The sequence below is a fragment of the Loxodonta africana genome, chromosome 4 (genome assembly GCF_030014295.1).
Source record: "Loxodonta africana isolate mLoxAfr1 chromosome 4, mLoxAfr1.hap2, whole genome shotgun sequence".
Classification (NCBI taxonomy): domain Eukaryota; kingdom Metazoa; phylum Chordata; class Mammalia; order Proboscidea; family Elephantidae; genus Loxodonta; species Loxodonta africana.
This window is the reverse complement of record NC_087345.1, coordinates 114,081,169-114,100,041: the sequence shown is the minus strand read 5'-3', so window position 1 is coordinate 114,100,041 and position 18,873 is coordinate 114,081,169. Positions and strand designations below refer to the sequence as shown.

At 40.8% G+C, this 18,873-nt stretch overlaps 1 protein-coding gene across 7 annotated transcripts in view; it reads right to left on the bottom strand.

Moving 5' to 3' along the window:
- Positions 1-18,319, bottom strand: part of SOX5 (SRY-box transcription factor 5) — a 1,149,712-nt gene extending 1,131,393 nt beyond the window's left edge. For 5 of the 7 annotated variants that reach the window (XM_064284479.1, XM_064284485.1, XM_023554801.2 and 2 more), the window contains exon 1: positions 17,943-18,319. The gene's annotated coding sequence lies outside the window, so the exon portion shown is untranslated. The remainder of the gene's footprint in view (positions 1-17,942) is intronic. The other 2 variants (XM_064284480.1, XM_064284482.1) reach the window with 1 other exon arrangement.
- Positions 18,320-18,873: the final 554 nt, after the last annotated feature.

Sequence of the window (18,873 nt, the reverse complement as noted above, 5' to 3'; positions counted from 1 at the left end):
GAGGTAAAGTGATCTAAATAGTGTGTCAGGAAGATTGACCTGATAATGGTAAATAGAGTAGATTATAGGGAGAGATACTAGTTTGAGGAACTTTACAATGGTTCAGAAATAGGGTGAGAAAGCCTGGCCTAGAGCAAGGGAAAGGAGCCATGGTGAGGCAGTAGTTAAAGTGGTCAGCTGCTAATCAAATATCAGCAGTTCAAATCCACCAGCAATTCCACAGGAGAAAAGACCTGGCAATCTGCTCCCGTAAAGATTCCCAAAAACCAAAAACCCACTGCCATCGAGTTGATTCTGACTCATAGCGACCCTATAGGACAGAGTACAACTGCCCCGTAGAGTTTCCAAGGAGCGCCTGGCAGATCTGAACTGCTGACCTTTTGGTTAGTGGCCATAGCATTTAACCACTACGCCACCAGGGTTTCCCCCATAAAGATTACAGCCTAGGAAACCCTATGGGGCAGTTCTACTCTGTCCTATAGGGTCGCTATGAGTCGGAATCAACTTGACGGCACATAAAAACAATAGAGTGATAGAGCACTGGATCACTAGCCAAAATGTTGGTGGTTAGAACCCACCCAGAGGCGCCTCAGGAGACAGACCTGGCAATCTGCTCCCGAAAGGGCACACAGCCTTGAGAACCCTATGGAGGAGTTCTACTCTGCACACATGGGGTGGCCATGAGTTGGAATCGAATCAAGGGCAACTAACAACAGCAACAACAAGTGATAGAAGTGAACACAGGAGGAAAAAATACAATTGTCATTTTGAGGGATGACTCAACTGGACTTTACATATACTTAATAAATTACAATGGTTAAGTGTCCAGGCTTTGAAGCTAGACCAGCCTGGGTTCAAGTCTCAGCCCCACCTCTTACGGCTAAGCTACTTAGGGCAAGTTAAATTTCCTTATCTGTATAACGGAGCAACATTCATACCTACTTCAGAGAGTTACTGGGAAGATTCAATTTAGAAAAAAAAAAAACTACTTAGCACAATGCCTGGCAATGGTAACCTATCAATCAAAAAAAAAAAAAAAAAACCCCACTGCCATTTATCAATCAAAGGCAACTGTAATCGCAAGCTAGATAGGAAAAGGGGTACAGTAATGGCATGCCAGCCAAAAAGTTATCTTTGGTGGGCACATCTTCATGTCACAAGAAGTTAGTCACCTACAGTGTGAAGAGTTAACTCCTGTCCTGCTTCTGCCTGGTCTTTACAACGCATTCTAACTTGTAATTTACCTTTCTGGTTTCTGAGCTGGATTCACGCCAAACACAATCTCTGCTGACTCTTTGGGGGACCTTATTCTTCAAACTGCTTAAGCCATTTCTAAACTTTGACTTCTGATATTTATTTCCGACTTGCCCTCTTGCTCTAAGGCCACCCCCTAGAAGCAACCCTCCATACTAAATTCCTCAATAGCTAAATACGCCACTTCTCTCTTCCCAAGAAATGTCAGAAAGATTATGTTGAAACCAAGCGCAATGTTAAACTTGGTTTTTAAGAGTTAATGGAGAGTAATTTTTTTTTTCCTCCAAGGGTAGGTAATAGCATCAGATTCTGAAATTAAGCACAGCAGGAAGAAAGAATCTGCATAGATTTCATAGGGTATCACAGGCCTCTGCAACAAAGCACTTAAAAATGCCTTGTATTGCTAATTCTTTACACAATCTCCTTTTATTTCCAAAGCTGTATGTGGGGCTTGAGCCATGAGACACACATTGCTGTTAACGTTACACTGCTTGAAATACAGCCATTTTTCTACTGAAACTTCTGTTAGGTTTAGAATTACTTTTTACCTTTTTCCCCCCCTCCAAATAACATGTTCCAGCCTGACTTTGCAGATCAAATGAATGGTTGCCTCTCCTAACTATGCTGAACCCACTTTAATGAACCCCAAGTCATTACCTTAGCAAACACCCTTCCCCCTCAAGATCCCAATAACCAGGCCTTGAGCTACATAGGAAATCTGCCCGTTTAAAGATCACTGGATCACATGCCACCCTGGGAATTCTAAGTGAACGAAGGCAACTTTGACTGCTTTCACGTTCCCATCTCTCCTCACTCTCCAACGAATGCTCTTCATTCATTGATTGAATTCTTGAGCAAATACCTATTGAGTAGCTAATATCTGCAAGGCACTGTGCTAGGTATCGTGGTGATTTTGGCAACAGTGAAATGAAAGTTAGCACTGGCAGCAAAGCAGTGGTTGGTGACAGGTAAGCCAACGAATGGAGATGTCACGGAATGCTAAACAGAAAGTCAAAGAACATGTAGTTTTATGAAGATCTGCTATTTCCGCGACCACCAATCTATCGTTCAGTATCTGTAAAGATCTTTTTCCCTCTTATTACAAGCTAGATGTATAACATAAATGCTTTTTATTTCAGTCCATGTGGACGCCCTGTTGTTTGTTCAATAAATATTTACTGAGGGCTATTTTTATGATCACGTGGAGAACAAACAGACACGGTCCCTGCCCTCATGTAGTAAATGCTGCTCCAAGGTAATACACTCAAACGGTAGCTGTTTGTTTTGATCTCATACAAAGCTCAGGTTTGTTTTTTCATTGTTTATTTGTTTGTATGAAGGCACTCTCCTGGAAGGACCTTATTAGTCTAATTAAAGCCCTGTCCTGGTTTTATCTCACTAGGACTCCTTCTCAGCATACTCTTCCCTGATGTCTTCATCCACAATAATCATAATTAAACTATTCTAATCTCGTTTCCACATATTTCTCTCTCCCTCAGATTTTGTTCTATTTTTATTCATCACCCATCAGATGTTTTTAAGCCCCTACTATGTTCCAGACACTGTTCAAAATAATGGGATACAGAGCTAGACAAATAGAGCAACCTCTGGCCTTCAGTCTGCTTTGTTGTTTTACCTGCCACTGAGTCACCCCAAGTCGATGCACAAAGGAATGAAATGCTGTCGGCACTGTACTATCCACATGATTGGTTGCAGATATCGATCATTGTAATCCATGGGGTTTCACTGGCTGATTTTCACAAGCAGATAGCCAGGCCTGTTTTTCTAGTCCATGTTAGTCTGGAAGCTCCCCTGAAACTCATTCAGCATCATAGCAACAGGAAAGCCTCCACTGACAGACAGGTGGTGGCTGTGCAAGAGGTACATTGGTCAGGAACCAAACCCAGGTCTCCTGCGAGGAATGCGAGAATTCTACCACTAAACCATCAAAGCTAACTTTATTCTACTTAGCCCCTTCGATTTCTCCTGTTAAAAAGTCCTTTCAATGCTAGACTGTACGTAACTGTCACCTTGCCCCTCAATCCAACATTTCCTTGTCTCAGGTCACCCCACTCTTGTCTTTAAGCATGCTAAGTCTTATCTATATAAATCTTTATATACTCAAATTTACTAAGGGTTCTTTAATTCTACTTCAAACTCCTAAAACCACATTACAAAAAAAAAAAATCTTTCTAGCAGTCCAACAATCAGTTGTGTTTTCTCTTGGCACTACCACTGTTCTTTGAGCATCTTCCTTGAAATCCACATGCCATATATATAACTTACTACCACACTAAATAAGTAAATTTTGTATCAGTGGTTCTCAAACTGTTACATGCAAAAGAATTGCCAGTCATGCTTGTAAAAAATGCATGATTTCAGGCTACAATCACAGAGTCTTAGGACAGGTGCCAACAAGGTACAGTTTTAACAAATACCCCCACCAGTTATAATCTAGGTGATTGGATGATCACTTTTGAGAAACACTTCTCTGTAATTTCCTTTAATGTTAATTTTCACGTACAGTATCCACAATCCCTACTTCAGGTCATAATATATTTCCTATTAAGTAAAGTATAAGCAATACGCTCTTGTGTGTTCAATAAATATTTTTCAGTTAACATATGGTTTGGTAGGTACTTGATAATAATAACTGACATTTAGAAATGAGTTTATGGCTCAGACATCACTTTCAATAACTGTTTCTAATCTGTTCCTCCTAACTATCCATGTAGTAGACAGGCAAGTATTGTTAGCATTCCCATTTTATGATAAGTAATCCCACACAAACATCTTGGCCATAGCAGGATGGAAGACTATAACGGTGGAATCAAACAGATTGAAATTCAGGCAATGACTCTCCTACTCACTAGTTGAGGAAAATGGGCAAGTCACTTGACCTGCTGGGAGTCTGTCTGCCCATCTGTGAAAAGGAGATAATACGTAAATGACAGGATAATAATTACCCATCTGTTAGTTTGTCATATTGTACGGGCCTATTTGTTGCTATGATGCCAGAAGCTATGCCACTAGTATTTCAAATACCAGCAGGGTCACCCATGGTGGGCTTCCAAATAAAGAGTGACTAGGAAGAAAGGCTGATGATCGACTTCTGAAAATTATTCAATGAAAACCCTATGAATCACAACAGAATAACGTCCAAACAGTGCTGGAAGATGAGCCCCCTAGGTTGGAAGGTACTCAAAATACACAGTGGCCAAAACAATGGTTTGAACACACCAATGATCGTGAAGATGGCACAGGATCAGGCAATATTTCATTCTGATGTACACGGTGTTACCATGAGTCGGGGCCAACTCAATGGCAACTAACAATAACCACAAAGGAAAGGTTAGGAGGATTAAATGAGCTTATCCATATAAAGGACTTAGCACTGTGTCTGGTAGCGTTCAACAACCATTAGTTTCCCCACTTCCGCTCTCTTTCCATCACCAGGGCTGCCTTAAATCAACACAAAGCTCAGTGTGCAAAATCTGTCCATTCGGCAATCATTTATTCTGTTGCTGCTCTGTTCCAGACACTGTGATTGTGCTAGGCATATAACATATAGCCCTCTGGGAGCTTACCTTCTAGTGGGAAATTTTCTATGTCACCCTATGGTGACCCCTTTCAAAAGAGGCAGCAATGTAGTTAGTATACCTTCCTTTTCTCACTTCTTCTAGTGAAAATAACACAATGAAGTATGGTCAATGGTGCCAGGACAAGAAAGACTATGTGGTAAGGAGAAGGTCAAGAAAGGCCCCATGAACACTGATTGGTTAAGGGAAGGACGGAGAAAAGAGCATATGAGGGGCATGAGGAAATTTCTGTTAATAAATGGTGGGCCCATTAAGTTTCTTCATATACTGATGTTGCTGTTGTTCTTAAGTGCTGTCAAGTCAATTTCGACTCATAGTGACCCTATGTACAACAGAATGAAACACTGCCTGGTCCTGTGCCATCCTCACAATCGTTATGCCTGAGCCCATTGTTACAGCCACTGTGTCAATCCATCTCATTAAGGTCTTCCTCTTTTCCACTGACCCTTTACTTTACTAAGTGTGATGTCCTGCTTCAGGGACTGATCCCTCCTGATAACGTAGTCTCACCATCCTTACTTCTAAGGAGCATTCTGGCTGTACCTTGTCCAAGACAGATTTGTTCATTTTTTTGGCAGCCCACGGTATATTCGATATTCTTCGCCAATACCATAATTCAAAGGTATCAATTCTTCAGTCTTCCTTACTTATTGTCCAGCTTTCGCATGCACATGAGGCGATTGAAAACACCATGGTTTGGGTCAGATATACCTTAGTCTTCAAGGTGGCATCTTTGCTTTTTAACACTTTAAAAAAAATCTTCTGCAGCAGATTTGCTCAAAGCAATGTGTCATTTGATCTCTTGGCTGCTGCTTCCGGGGTGCTGATTGTGGATCTAAGTAAAATGAAATCCTTGGCAACTTCAATCTTCTCTCCATTTATCATGATGTGGCTTCTTGGTTCAGTTGTCAGGATGTCTGTTTTCTTTACGTTGAGGTGTAATCCATACTTAAAGCTGTGATCTTTGATCTTCAGTAGTAAGTACTTCAAGTCCTTTTCGCTTTCAGCAAGCAAGGTTGTGTCATCTGCACAACACAGGTTGTTAATGAGTCTTCCTCTAATCTTGATGCCCTGTTTTTTTTTTCATATAGTCCAGCTTCTTGGATTATCTGCCCAGCATACAGTTTGAACAAGTATGGTTAAAGGATATAACCCTGACATACACCTTTCCTGAATTTAAACCACACTGTAACCCCTTGCTCTGTTCAAACGACTGCCTCTTGATCTATGTATGGGTTCCTCATGAGCACAATTAAGTGCTCTGGAATTCCCATTCTTTGCAATGTTATACATATACTAATAGAGACGTCTCTTTATTTACCGTGCATTAAAAGTAATGCATTACTTCCTGATTTAACGTAGGAAAAACACTACCATTCTGGTAGTGGTGATGGTATGGCAGAGATGAGGCTGAGAAAGTGAAGAAAGAAAATTCAAGAAAGATTTTTAAGAAATAAAATGAACTTGCTCAAAAGTAGCTCCCAGTGTAAAAGTGAACTAATGAGACTGATTCTGCAAGGCGCTTATGAAAGAGTGCCAATACGGCATAGTAATACCAAGCATCACAAGAGCTTACGTGCAAACCTCAGTCTGTTCCTGATATTACACATGAAACAGTTTGGGCTTTCAGTGGCTACGAATTACACCATGAAGTCTTAGCAGACATCGGGTTTTCCAGCAGTCCCTAAACCAGAACAGGGATGAAGCAGCAAGTATACAGGGTACAAAACTTGGCACAGCAGAAAATTAAATCAGCAGACTAGGGAGAAACACCACCTAGGAAACATGTCACCAAAAGTACTAACATCGTTTCCTTTTCCTCTTGCAAATACAAGTTCATCAGCCTTTTGAACTAGAGGTGGTGAAGTAACCAGTGTTCACTATATGGGAAAAAAATATCATGCAGAAAGCTTCAGAGTAAGCAGTCCTCATCTTGGGTACAGATTCCCCAGAGGGGTCACTTGTTTGAGGAATGTGTCAAAAATTAGCTCTCTTTTCCTGCCTCCCATCCTTCTCCCATTCTGAAGTTGTCCTGGTGCCAGTTTCCCACAGTATAACACACAGAATCACCTAAAAATCTGGGGCAAAATACCAGTGGTTCCATGAATCCCACTTAAAACTCTAACATGCTAGGTCACTGTCTTAGATCCAAAAAATGCTTCCCAGTACATACAAAAGGATTGCTCTCAATTATATTACCGATGATCAGTCCGAATCTAAATGGCATGGTCTCCTCCTCTACTGCAAACCTCTGTTCCCCCTCCCCCCCAAAAATAGCAACAACTCAATTCTCAGTCCAATAATGTCTTTTCTCAGATGTTGTTCTCCCAGGGGGTAGAAGAATGAACTGCTACAATGCCACCAGCTCCTCTACAGTTTCTTTTAATTTAAAGTTACAACAGGAGGGAAGAAAAGAGACTTTCTATTAAGGGACAACTCCCTGAAGGGTCTCTTAGCTGACAATCGAAGGACTGCTCATGGCAGTGATCAAATCTAACGCAACAAAGTGCTGGTGGCTCTGTGACTCATCGCAGCAGGAGTTCGCGCTGAGGGCCACTTGAGTTCAGTGCTTTGTGGTGCTGCAAGTTGGTTTAGGAACAGTAACATAGGGGAGCAAAGACTCGCCATGTGTTTGAGGCTCAAGATAAAATGCAGACTTACAGTGTGTTGCTTCTCGACTGAATAGAAAGCCTAGAGGGGTAAGGAAATGAAGTGTTTTCTGTCTACCTTATGCGTTAGGGCAAATTACCTGAAGATGGTCAAGGTCAGCTGGTCTATCTGGTGCAGTTTATAACCTGATAAAAGTAAGTGCTGAAGCAAACTGACCTATTTTAAAAAGGCAAACATTAAGGATGCTTGCCTGCATAAACAATACTTTCTAATTATATGAAATATTTACTATTTAAGTATATTTATCATCACCAAATACTATTCAGTGGAACCCTGGTGGTGCAGTAGTTAAGTGTCTGGCTGCTAATCAAAAGGTCAGCAATTCGAATCCACCAGCTGCTCCTTGGAAACTCTATGGGGCAGTTCTACTCTGTCCCATAGGGTTGCTATGAGTCAGAATCTACTCAATGGCAAAGCGTTTGGTTTTGGTTTTGGAAAAACTATTCAACTGTATCTCTCAGTTGCATTTTGTGAGTGTTAAAAAGAGAGCAATATGTACTGAGCATTTCCTCTGTGCCATGTGGGGTATGGATTTATATAATCTCATACAACCTCATTTAATCCTCACTAGGACTCTCTCAAGTGATACTATCACTATTCTCATTTTTCAGTGGAGGCAAATAAAGCATCAGAGAGCTCAGAGAAATTGTCCAGGTCTTTCAGTGGAAGGTCCAACTGATCAGGACAAGTACCATTAACCCCTAGACCATGCTGCCAAAACACGACTGCATCACTCAGATTTCTTGTTGCAGGAATATAAGTGACTGACTGCCCCAAGAGCTGCCCCTATGATTCTAGTACCACTTATGCACCAAAGCCATGCTTCCGTGGGGCTGCTCCTAGCCAATGCCTGAGCACAGTGCAAGGGTTTCCTTTTCCTACTACAACAGCTGACTCCTCATCTGCCTAGCTAAACATTTCTTGGACTGTGCTACCCTCGAGGCTCTTCCTACCCAATCCTCCTTCCTTCCCTGTTTCCTTGCATAAGTGTCAAATCTGGATCACAGTTGAAAGGCTCTCCTGGCCTTATGCTCCCTGACCCAATAAATTTAGTGCATGTCTAATACCATCTTGGCATCTGCTTCTTATTGCTGTTGTTGCTGTTGTTAGGTGCCATCGAGTCAGTTCTGACTCATAGAGACACTATGTACAACAGAACGAAAATCAGCTTCTTGAGGGACTCAATACCACAACCAAGTCATATGTTTTATTAAGAAGCCTTCTCTTTACCTTTGATCAGCTGTACTTATGGACACGTTCTCTGATTCACTGGTGAGAGGAAAAAAACACTAATTTTTCCATGTTACCTATATTACCTCTTCAAATTAGGCAATGGTGTTTTTAGTGTGCCTTTTTCTTTTTTTTTTTTTCCATGCACCCAAACACAAACACAAACCTATGGAATATCCTTTGAAGAAACTACTGACTCCACAGGGCAAAATACTGCAAAGTCAGGCTTATTTCATTTTCCAAATGGAATTTCTCTCTAGTCACATGTACAATTGTTGTTGTTGTTCATAGGTGTCATCAAGTCAGTTTCCCATTCATAGTGACCCTATGTACAACAGAACAAAACACTGCCCAGTCCCGCACCATCCTCACAATCATTGCTATGTTTGAGCCCAGAGTTGCAGCCACTGTGTCAATCCATCTCATGGAGGGTTTTCCTCATTTTCTCTGACCCTCTACTTTACCAAGCATGGTGCCCTTCTCCAGGTACATGGTCCCTTCTGATAACATGTCCAAACTACATGAGATGAAGTCTCACCTCCTCGCTTCTAAGAAACATTCTGGCTGTACTTTTTCCAAGACAGATTTGTTCATTCTTTTGGCAGTCCAATATTCTTCGCCAACAGTGTAATACAAAGGCATCAATTCCCCTTCAGTCTTTCGTATTTATTGTCCAGCTTTCACATGCATATGAGATGACTAAAAATACGATGGTTTGGGTCAGGCAGACTTAAGTCCTCAAAGTGGCATGTTTTCTTTTTAGCACTTTAAAGAGGTCATTTGCAGTAGATTTGCCCAATGCAATACATCGTGTGATTTCTTGATTGCTGATTCCACAGGTGTTGACTGTGGATCAAAGTAAAATGGAATTCTTGACAACTTCAATCTTTTCTCCATTTATCATGATGCGGCTTATTGGTCCCATACTGAGGATTGTTTTATGCTGAGGTGTATTTTATAATGAAGGCTGTGATCTTTGATCTTCATCAGTAAGTGCTTCAAGTCCTCTTCACTTTCAGCAAGCAAGGCTGTGTCGTCTGCATAAGGCAGGTTGTTAATAAGTCTTTCTCCAACCTTGATGCCCTGTTCTTCTTCATATAGGCCAGCTTCTTGGATTATTTGCTCAGCATACAGATTGAATAAGCATGGTGAAAGGATACAACCCTGACCCACACCCTTCCTGATTTTAAACCACACAGTATCCCCTGTTCTGTTTGAATGACTGCCTCTTGGTCTAAGTACAGCGTCCACATAAGCACAATTAAATGTTCTGGAATTCCCAATTTCTGCAATGTTATTAATAATTTGTTATGATCCACACAGGTGAATGCCTCTGCAGAGTCAATAAAACACAGGTAAACATTTTTCTAGTATTCTCCGCTTTCAGCCAAGATCCACCTGACATCAGCAATAATATCCCTTATTCCACATTCTCTTCTGAATCCAGCTTGAATTTCTGGCAGTTCTTGTCAATGTACTGCTGCAATCGTTTTTTAATTACCTTCAGCAAAATTTTGCTTGCGTATGGTATTAATGATATTGTTGGATAATTTCCGCATCCTGTTGTATCACCTTTCTTTGGAATGGGCACAAATATGGATATCTTCAGCCAGTTGGCCAGGTAGCGGTCTTCCAAATTTCTTGGCATAGACAGACAAATGAGCACTTCCAGTATTGCATCCATTTGTTGAAACATTCAACTGGTGTTCCGTCAATTCCTGAAGCCTCATACTTCACCAATGCCTTCAGCGCAACTTGGACTTCTTCCTTCATTATCATCAGTCTTTGAACATATACCACCCCCTGAAATGGCTGAATGTCAACCAATTATTTTGGTACAGTGACTCTGTGTATTCCCTTCCATCTTCTTTTGATGCTTCTTGTCTCATTCTATTTTTGTGCTCACAGTATCCTTCAATATTGCAATTCGCGGCTTGAGTTTTTTCTTCAATTCTATCAACTTGAGAAATGCCTGGCATGTTCTTCCCTTTTGTATAATGCTGAGCCTGTTCTTTCCTTTTGTTTTTCTAACTCCAGGTCTTTGCACATTTCATTATAAATATTTTGTCTTCTCAAGCCTTACTTTCAAATCTTTTGTTTAGCTCTTTTACTTCATTTCTTCCATGCACTTTTAGCTACTCTATGTTCAAAATCAAGTTTCAGAGTCTTTTCTGATACTCATTTTGGTCTTTTCTTTCTTTCCTGTATTTTTAATGTATTTTAATGCTTTCTGCATGTGTCATGACTGAATTGTGTCCCCCCAAAAATATGTGTCACCTTGGTTAGGCCATGTGTGGTTGCCCTCCATTTTATGATTTTCCTATGTATTATAAATCATAATCTCTGTCTGTGGTTAAAGAGGATTAGGGTGGGATATAACATCCTTGTTCAGGCCACGTTCCTCACCCTCTCAAGAGATAATAGGAAAGGGACGCAAGCAGAGTTGGGGACCTCATACCACCAAGAAAGCAGTATCAGGAGCAGAGCGTGTCTTTTGGACCCGGGGTCCCTGCGCATGAGACACTCCTCCACCACGGGAAGATTGAGGACAAGGACTTTCCTCCAGAGCTGACAAAGACAGGAAGCCTTCCCTGGAGCTGACACCATGAATTTGGACTTGTAACCTACTAGACTGTGAAAGAAAAAATTTGTCTTTGTTAAAGCCATATACTTGTGGTATTTCTCTTATGGCAGCACTAGATGACTAAGACAGCATGCATGATAATCTTGAAGTCATCCCACAACTCATCTGCTCTTCGGTAATTAGTACTCAGTGTGTCAAATCTACCCTTTAGATGGTCTCTAAATTTAGGTGGGATATACTTAAGGTTGTACTTTGGTTCTCATGGGCTTGTTTTTATTTTTTTCAGCTTAACCTTGACCTTTCATATGAGCAATAAATGGTCTGTTCTGTAGTTGACCCCTGGCCTCGTTCTGAGTGATTATATTGAGCTTTTCCATCATCTCTTTCCACAGATATAGTCAATTTGATTCCTGTGCATTCCATCTGGTGAGGTCCATGTGTACATTCACTGTTTACGTTATTGAAAAAAGGTATTTCCAATGAATAGGTTCTTGGTCTTGCAAAATTCTATCATGCAATGTCTGGTGTCGTTTCTATGACCAAAGCCATATTTCCAACTACCAATCCTTCTTCGTTTCCAACTTCTGCAATCCAATCACCAGTAATTATCAATGCATCCTGATTGCATGTTTGATCAATTTCAGACTGCAGAAGTTGGTTAAAAAAAAAATCCTCAATTTCTTTATCTTTGGCATTAGTGGTTGGTGCATGAATTTGAGTAACAGTCATATTAACTGGTCTTCCTTAGAGGTGCATGGATATTATCTTATCGCTGACAGCACTGCACTTCAGAACAGATCTTGAAATGTTTTTTTGACAACGAATGTTACACCATTCCTCTTAAATTTGTCATTCCCAGCATAGAAGACTGTATGACTGTATGGTTCAAAACGGCCAATACTATTCCATTTTAACTCACTAACGCTTAGGCTATCAGTCTTCAAGCATTCCATTTCATTTTTGACAACTTTCAATTTTCCTAGATACATACTTCCTACATTCCACGTTCCAATTACTAATGAATGTTTGTAGCTGTTTCTTCTCATTTTTGAGTCGTATACAGGTACTATAACTCAATATAATCCAGAGGTGGATGACTATCAATGAATGAAATCACAATATATTTCTACTAATTTATGTCTGCTAATTTTAATAGGAAATTTGGAACCCTGGTGGTGTAGTGGTTAAGAGCTCGGCTGCTAATCAAAAGGTTGGCAGTTCAAATCTATCAGCCGCTCCTTGAAAAGCCTATGGGGCAGCTCTACTCTGTCCTATAGGCTCCCTATGAGTCAGGGTTGACTTGATGGCAATGGGCTTTGTAACAGGAAATTTTAAACGAATAACAAGAACAGAAATTTAGGGTTAAGTCCTAAACTTTGTATCTGCCTTTACCTATTATGTGGGATAAAACGTTAATTACTAAAGGAACATTTATATGAATAAAAGATAAAATTCACACAGCATCTTAATACAACCACACTGTCAGAGATCACGTATACATGCTAAATGAATCACTATTTTAAAGTGTTGATCTCAGCCTGAAGAAAGTGATATATTTTTCCTTCTTAGGCTCAAGTAAGTTCAAAACAAGTGCAAAATAAAGCTTCAATATGATTAATTATCAGAACATAGACTTGACCAGGAGGGAAAGAAGAATGTAGCTAACATTTGCTGAGCACCTATTTCATGACACACAGGTGCTAAGAATTTCACATACAATATCTAGCATATATAATTCATACAATATCCCTTTAATAGACAGCATTATAATCTCTAGCTTTAGAGGTTAATGGGACAGAGCACTGAATGTTCAGAATGCAAAGTAAAGTCTTGGATGAACTGTACGTTGACCTAAACGGAGGAGTTCCAATAGCTAGAGGACTAGCCTCTTTAGCTTCCTAATTCTTTACTGAATTCCCTTTCCTCCAAGAGTTCAGTTGGTACCATAGTGACAACAAAGTGCCTTGGGCTACCAGTAAGAACCAACTGGAAGTTAAAATAGAGCTTTCCCCATGCCTCTGACCACACCACTACTTGTCCCTTCAGATATGGGATATTATATAATGGTCACGTAATTAAATGACAAGTAACTGAGTATCAGAGATATAACCGGGTGTTTTTTTTTTTTTTTAACTCATAATGAACTTTAAGCAATTGAAAATGAATGGACATATACTCTTAGAACTCAGTACCACTACTACCATCCCCACCATCCCCAAGATCCACTGTTTTCTCTTTTTCTTAATGGCTCAGTTTTTAAATATAGTTTTTATATGTATTCATTATTTCCTAATTTCATTACCGTGCTGCCCTTACTCAGTGTCACCTTTATCTATAGATAGAATAACCACTTGCTATAAAGTCTGATTTGAATGATACTAGAAAAAACCCTGTGCTTGTATTTCCCCTTGCCGTTTACTTGGTACTTTTAATCTCTGTAAGTAGGCAGTCTTACTCTAAGGAATTGCAGGGTCACAGTAAACTTAAAAAATAAATAAATAACATCTAGTTAGAGAATTAAATTATATGAGCTATTAACACCTTTGAATTAATTAGTTGATGAGCCAGAGGCTAAATTGGGCCAATGGGACAGAATTTCAGAAGGGTTCACCAAAGCAAACTGGGCCCATTCTGAAGTTCAGTGCCTTGATCAGGTGAGCATTCTACAGAAACTATGTAGCTAAAGAGTAGGGGCTTAGAGAAAACAACCCAAAAGTCATTACTCTAACTCATCAATCAGTATGGGTCTGCCCTTGCCTTCATTTTAAACACAATGGGGTTAAATACGTATAGAAAAAAGTGTCTGCCCAAGGACTGAGCCTTCAGCTCTCCATTTCTCCCCCTTGAAATATTGAAATTCATTATTTTTAAACAAAAGATTAGGTCCTTGCTTCATATTTTTAAAAACTTCACTTCACTCTCCCATTAAGAGCAACTTTTCACGTAAATGTTAACTCTTCGTTTAACTGAAGATGATTAGATAACTTCTTCACATCTAAAATCCTTCTCATAAATGTCAGGTATGAGTGATTATTTACGTTACTTCACACACAGAAAATAAACAACAACAAAGACCCTACTCACATTTGAGAATCATTTACTATTCCAAGTCCCCAAGCTCCCACAAATGGGAAATGCAATAACAAGACTGATCATAATTGGATTAAGAACCATAATTCTTTAATTCATTCATCAAATTGAGGCATTTGGAACAGTTTATTTACAGAGTTGTTTAGACAGTTTCGAGTGGTGTTTTTTAAGACAAACCAAAGTGCCTTTCTAAAAGAAGTTTCAGATCCCAAATCATTAACATATGAAAACCAAATGTAGACAATTTACAAATGGGTGTTTTAAAACAATGTTTGGAACAAAATTGGACTTATTTTATTAACTATCTACAAATCTAAGATTAGCATACAGTTTATTTGAAACAGCTAAGCACTTTTTTTTTTAAGCACTTTCTTCGCCTTTAGAATAAATCTACATTTCTCAAGAGTAGAAAATTGTGGCCAGTTCGTGAGGGAATGCATTGACTTTAGGCCTAGACAATTAAGTTTTCCAGGTTGCTCTCATAACTCTAATTATAGCATTCTGTACCATCGGAGTTGATCTGATATTGGATGAACCATCCAGATTATGGCAATCACTCATATCCAACAATTATGCCTGCTGGAAATCTAAATAGTGTTCAATATTAAAACTCTAAGTTATATGAAATTCAGCGTGCTTCAGATTACGAAAAACAAGTTTTAGCCTGCCCTCAATATTACATTTTTTAAAAATAATCGGAACATACCTTCAAATCCTTACTTATCACTCAGTAGAATAGTTTTTACAAGATAGAATGTTCTCTTAAACATTATACCATATTTTTAATTTACAAGAAAAAAATTTTTTTCAAACATTTAAGTTCATTCCTTTAACTTGAAAATGAAAAATTTTAAATTCTCCCTACTCATGCCTTACCCCCAACAAGGACAAGATAAATAATAGAAGCTGTCATACCAGTGTTTAAACTTCACTCTTTTGTTGTTTACTGTTTACTCCATAGATAGCATCTTCGCAAGTCTATATTCATTTTTTTTTTTTTTTTTTTACAAAACCATGTGTCAGCCCAAACAGGATGCAGATTTACATGTATAGAACTAAGTTAACTTGAAATAACCACTGGATTTCAAATGCATCGTTATTTACCAAATAAGTTTGGAAGTTTTGAATCCTGTGTATAACACACTACTCAACCAAAACTGCTTAAGCTCAGCAACAAATCTAATACATGATTTCTGTATAAAAAGGACGCAGAGTTTAAGCTTTCACGTCTGTCAGATTGCTTCTCATCGCTCATTCAAAAAGGTTACAAAAAGTTTTTTTAAACCCAGAAACAAATAACCCTGCTAATTCTTTATATACAATGTTGTTAGAAGACCACTGAAAAAAAGGAAAAAAAAAAAAAAAAAAGAATTCCAAGCAAGTATGCTACTATATAATTAACACAAATAACTAAATAATTATGCACATCCCTTCCCACCCCCACAATTAAATGTTTTTAAACAACTCAAGTGATGAAAGATCTACCTTTTAGGCAAACAAAAGCAATCTCCACCGGTTTAAGGATTTAAGGCTGTATTGCATCAGTTTTAAGTGATGCTTATGATTTTTATCTTGGCTAGTTCTGAGGGATAAACAGTTGATGACATAATTTGCAGGAGAACTTTGCACAATGCCTAAGAGAACTTTCAGCATAAATACTTATAATTTTAAATCATTGTGGCTGAATTTATCTAGGCTTCAGCCTCAGAGCTATATTTAAATCAGGAAGAAGCACCCCCAAAAACTATTTTCTAAGTGTCTGCATTTGAAGCCAGATTCCTACACTATCTGAGCTAAGAGCAGTTCACGTACATCTGAATTCCTTTAAAATTAGATCAAAATTGAGCAGTTCTGTAAGGAGTCGAAGAAATCATCCTCCTTTTAAATGCTCTAAAAGTCAAACTTAAAAAATGTTTTGGTATACTTTAAAACCAGCTGGCCCTAAACCTAATCACTCTTGGCAATTCAGCCTCACTCCTGTAATCCTGATCAAAAACTCTCCTCCTCTGATTTTTCTGATAGAAACTCCATTTCCTACAAATCTCCCCCACGCCTACTTCATTGGCCTATTTGTGTGTGTGTGTGTGTGTGTTTAAGCGTACTACGGGCCATTATTTATGAGCAGCAAAACAAATCACTGTCTAGTCCCTTTGCAGATTCCCACACTTATTACCCAAAATCCCACAGATTTCCCTTGGTCTTACCCTTAACCAAAGAGCTGTGCTGAGCCTGAATGCAGTCCCAAGGGAAATCTGCTCATGCCCTGCTTTAACAATCTACTTTGGATATCTGGATATCGTGAGGATCTCAACTGGGTTAAAAGACAATCCTCAACTTTTCTGAAGAAGCACTGTTGCCTGCCACCAAGGGTGCCTGGATTGGTTGACAATGAAAATATCGCTCTGCATATTCACAGAATTCCTAATTTTGAACTGCTTTAGTTGAAAAGGGAGGACGTTAAAATGAATTCACATTCCTCACACTTTGAATTTCATTACAGTGGCCAACATCTTCACACACTCACCGGGGTCAATCTATTAAATATATATCCGCTTTGCAAAGTGTAAGAAAAATAACTATTAAAATATGTAAACAGTTGTTCTACAGTGCTTCGTGTGCACCGGACGCCAACAGATCAATACTCAACAAACTGCTGCTATCAAATGCAAACATTTACAAATCCAATTTGATTTCAACTCTTGTAACTTCTTTTCCTTGCCTCTTATTTCTGTAACCCCAACGTGCTAGGAAGATTTCCCAAATCCGCGCTTAAAGTGACACAACACGTGAGCGATCTTCACTTTGTACACTAAGCGGGGGGGGGGGGCGGAGGGGGTGGGAGGAGTTGCAATTAAAATAAAGCTTCCGGTCTCTGAAATCTCTAGAATCCTAAAGGATGAGACTTGTTTCCGAAATTCCGGGGGGGGGGGAGGGAGAGGGATTGTAGAAAGCGAAACAAAAAGACGTTGAGGGGGAGTATTAAGGTTGCGGGGCGGGAGCGTTTATATTCTAGGAAAGATAAGGAGCTTTGTCCAACTTTTGAGGGTCTGTCTCTTGGCGTTAGCCGAGATGCACGAACTTGCCAGGATTCTCCCCGCACTCCTACCCTCATCTCGCAGCACCACCTCCACCACCAACCACTTACAAAACAATACCGGCAACAGTACGCAGGCTCCCCAACAAAAATATAAAGTTGGCCCATTTCCTGGTCTGGGTTCAAGCCCACACTGTCCAGGGGCTTCCTGGACAGCCGACCCCCAGTGATGACAGGGACACTTCAAGTCTCGGGACGCCTCCCGCCTCTCCCTTACCCCCAGCCCAGTCCCCCTCCCTCTGTACTTGAGGAAACTCCGGTGCCGGCCCCCTCCCTCCTCCGCTGGATCTCCAGCTGGAGCCGGGAACCAGTGCTGAGTGGCGGGCACAAGCGAGCGGCAGAGGGGAGCTCTGCGCCTTGGAGGTCTGCCCACAACAATATCGGGACGAACAACAAAGTTAAAACGCTGCGATTCACGCACCTTACCCGGTCTCGTTAGGTCTCCTCTGGCGTGGGATGCAAAGTGGCACAGTGGCGGGCTGGGGGCCCCCGGGAGGAGGCTGGAGATGGGTTTTGGTGGCTCGCCTTTTTCACTGTATGGTGTGTGTGTGCGTGTGTGTGTGTGTATGTGTGTATGTGCGCGCGCGTGTCCCTCTCTCCCCCTGTCTCTCGCTCGCTCGCGCTCCCCGCGTTGCTCTCAAGGACGAGGTGAAATCCCTTTGCTGGTCATGAGGCGGCTTCAGAGACAAACAACACAATGCGAGTGCAAATAACAAAAGGCAAAAAGACAGTGGGAACAATGGGGGAGGCGAGGGCAGCGCACCAGCCGGCGGTCACCGCAGCCCGGCGCCCGCCCGGGGGGGTGCGGCGAGCGCGGAGGCGGGCAAAGGGGTGGCGGGGGCGGTGCCGGGGGCTCCTGCTCCCTCCAGGTCGCCCCGGAGCTCCCGCAAACCCACCCTGACCTCCTTCCTGCAGCTCGCCGCCTGGCTGCTCTCTCTGTCCATCCGAAAGGAAGGAGCCACAGAGTTTTCTTTCGCGTCTGCTGCAGAGTAACTAGATTGTAAATAACGCGGTGATTACCGACACGGTGCAGGAATTTTTTTTTTTTTTTTAAATCTGCCCTCCACTTAAAGGAGCGATAAAATGAAATGGCAAGAGTAGAAGGAGGCAGGGAGAAGGGCTATCTCTAGATCTCGATGGAACTCGAGTAGAACGCATCTATAAATACGCGTTCATGTTTAGTCAAGTCCCCTCTGTCAACTTCTTCCCGGCGCCGAAACCTCGCCCGCTGCCCCGAGACCATTACCTGGGCCCCTTCTTGACCCCCCTACCCCGTTTGCAAACAGTAAACCTCGCAGGGAGGGCGCGTATGGGGGTCTGCGGGTGTTCGCGGAACCTTCTGGGAGGCGAGC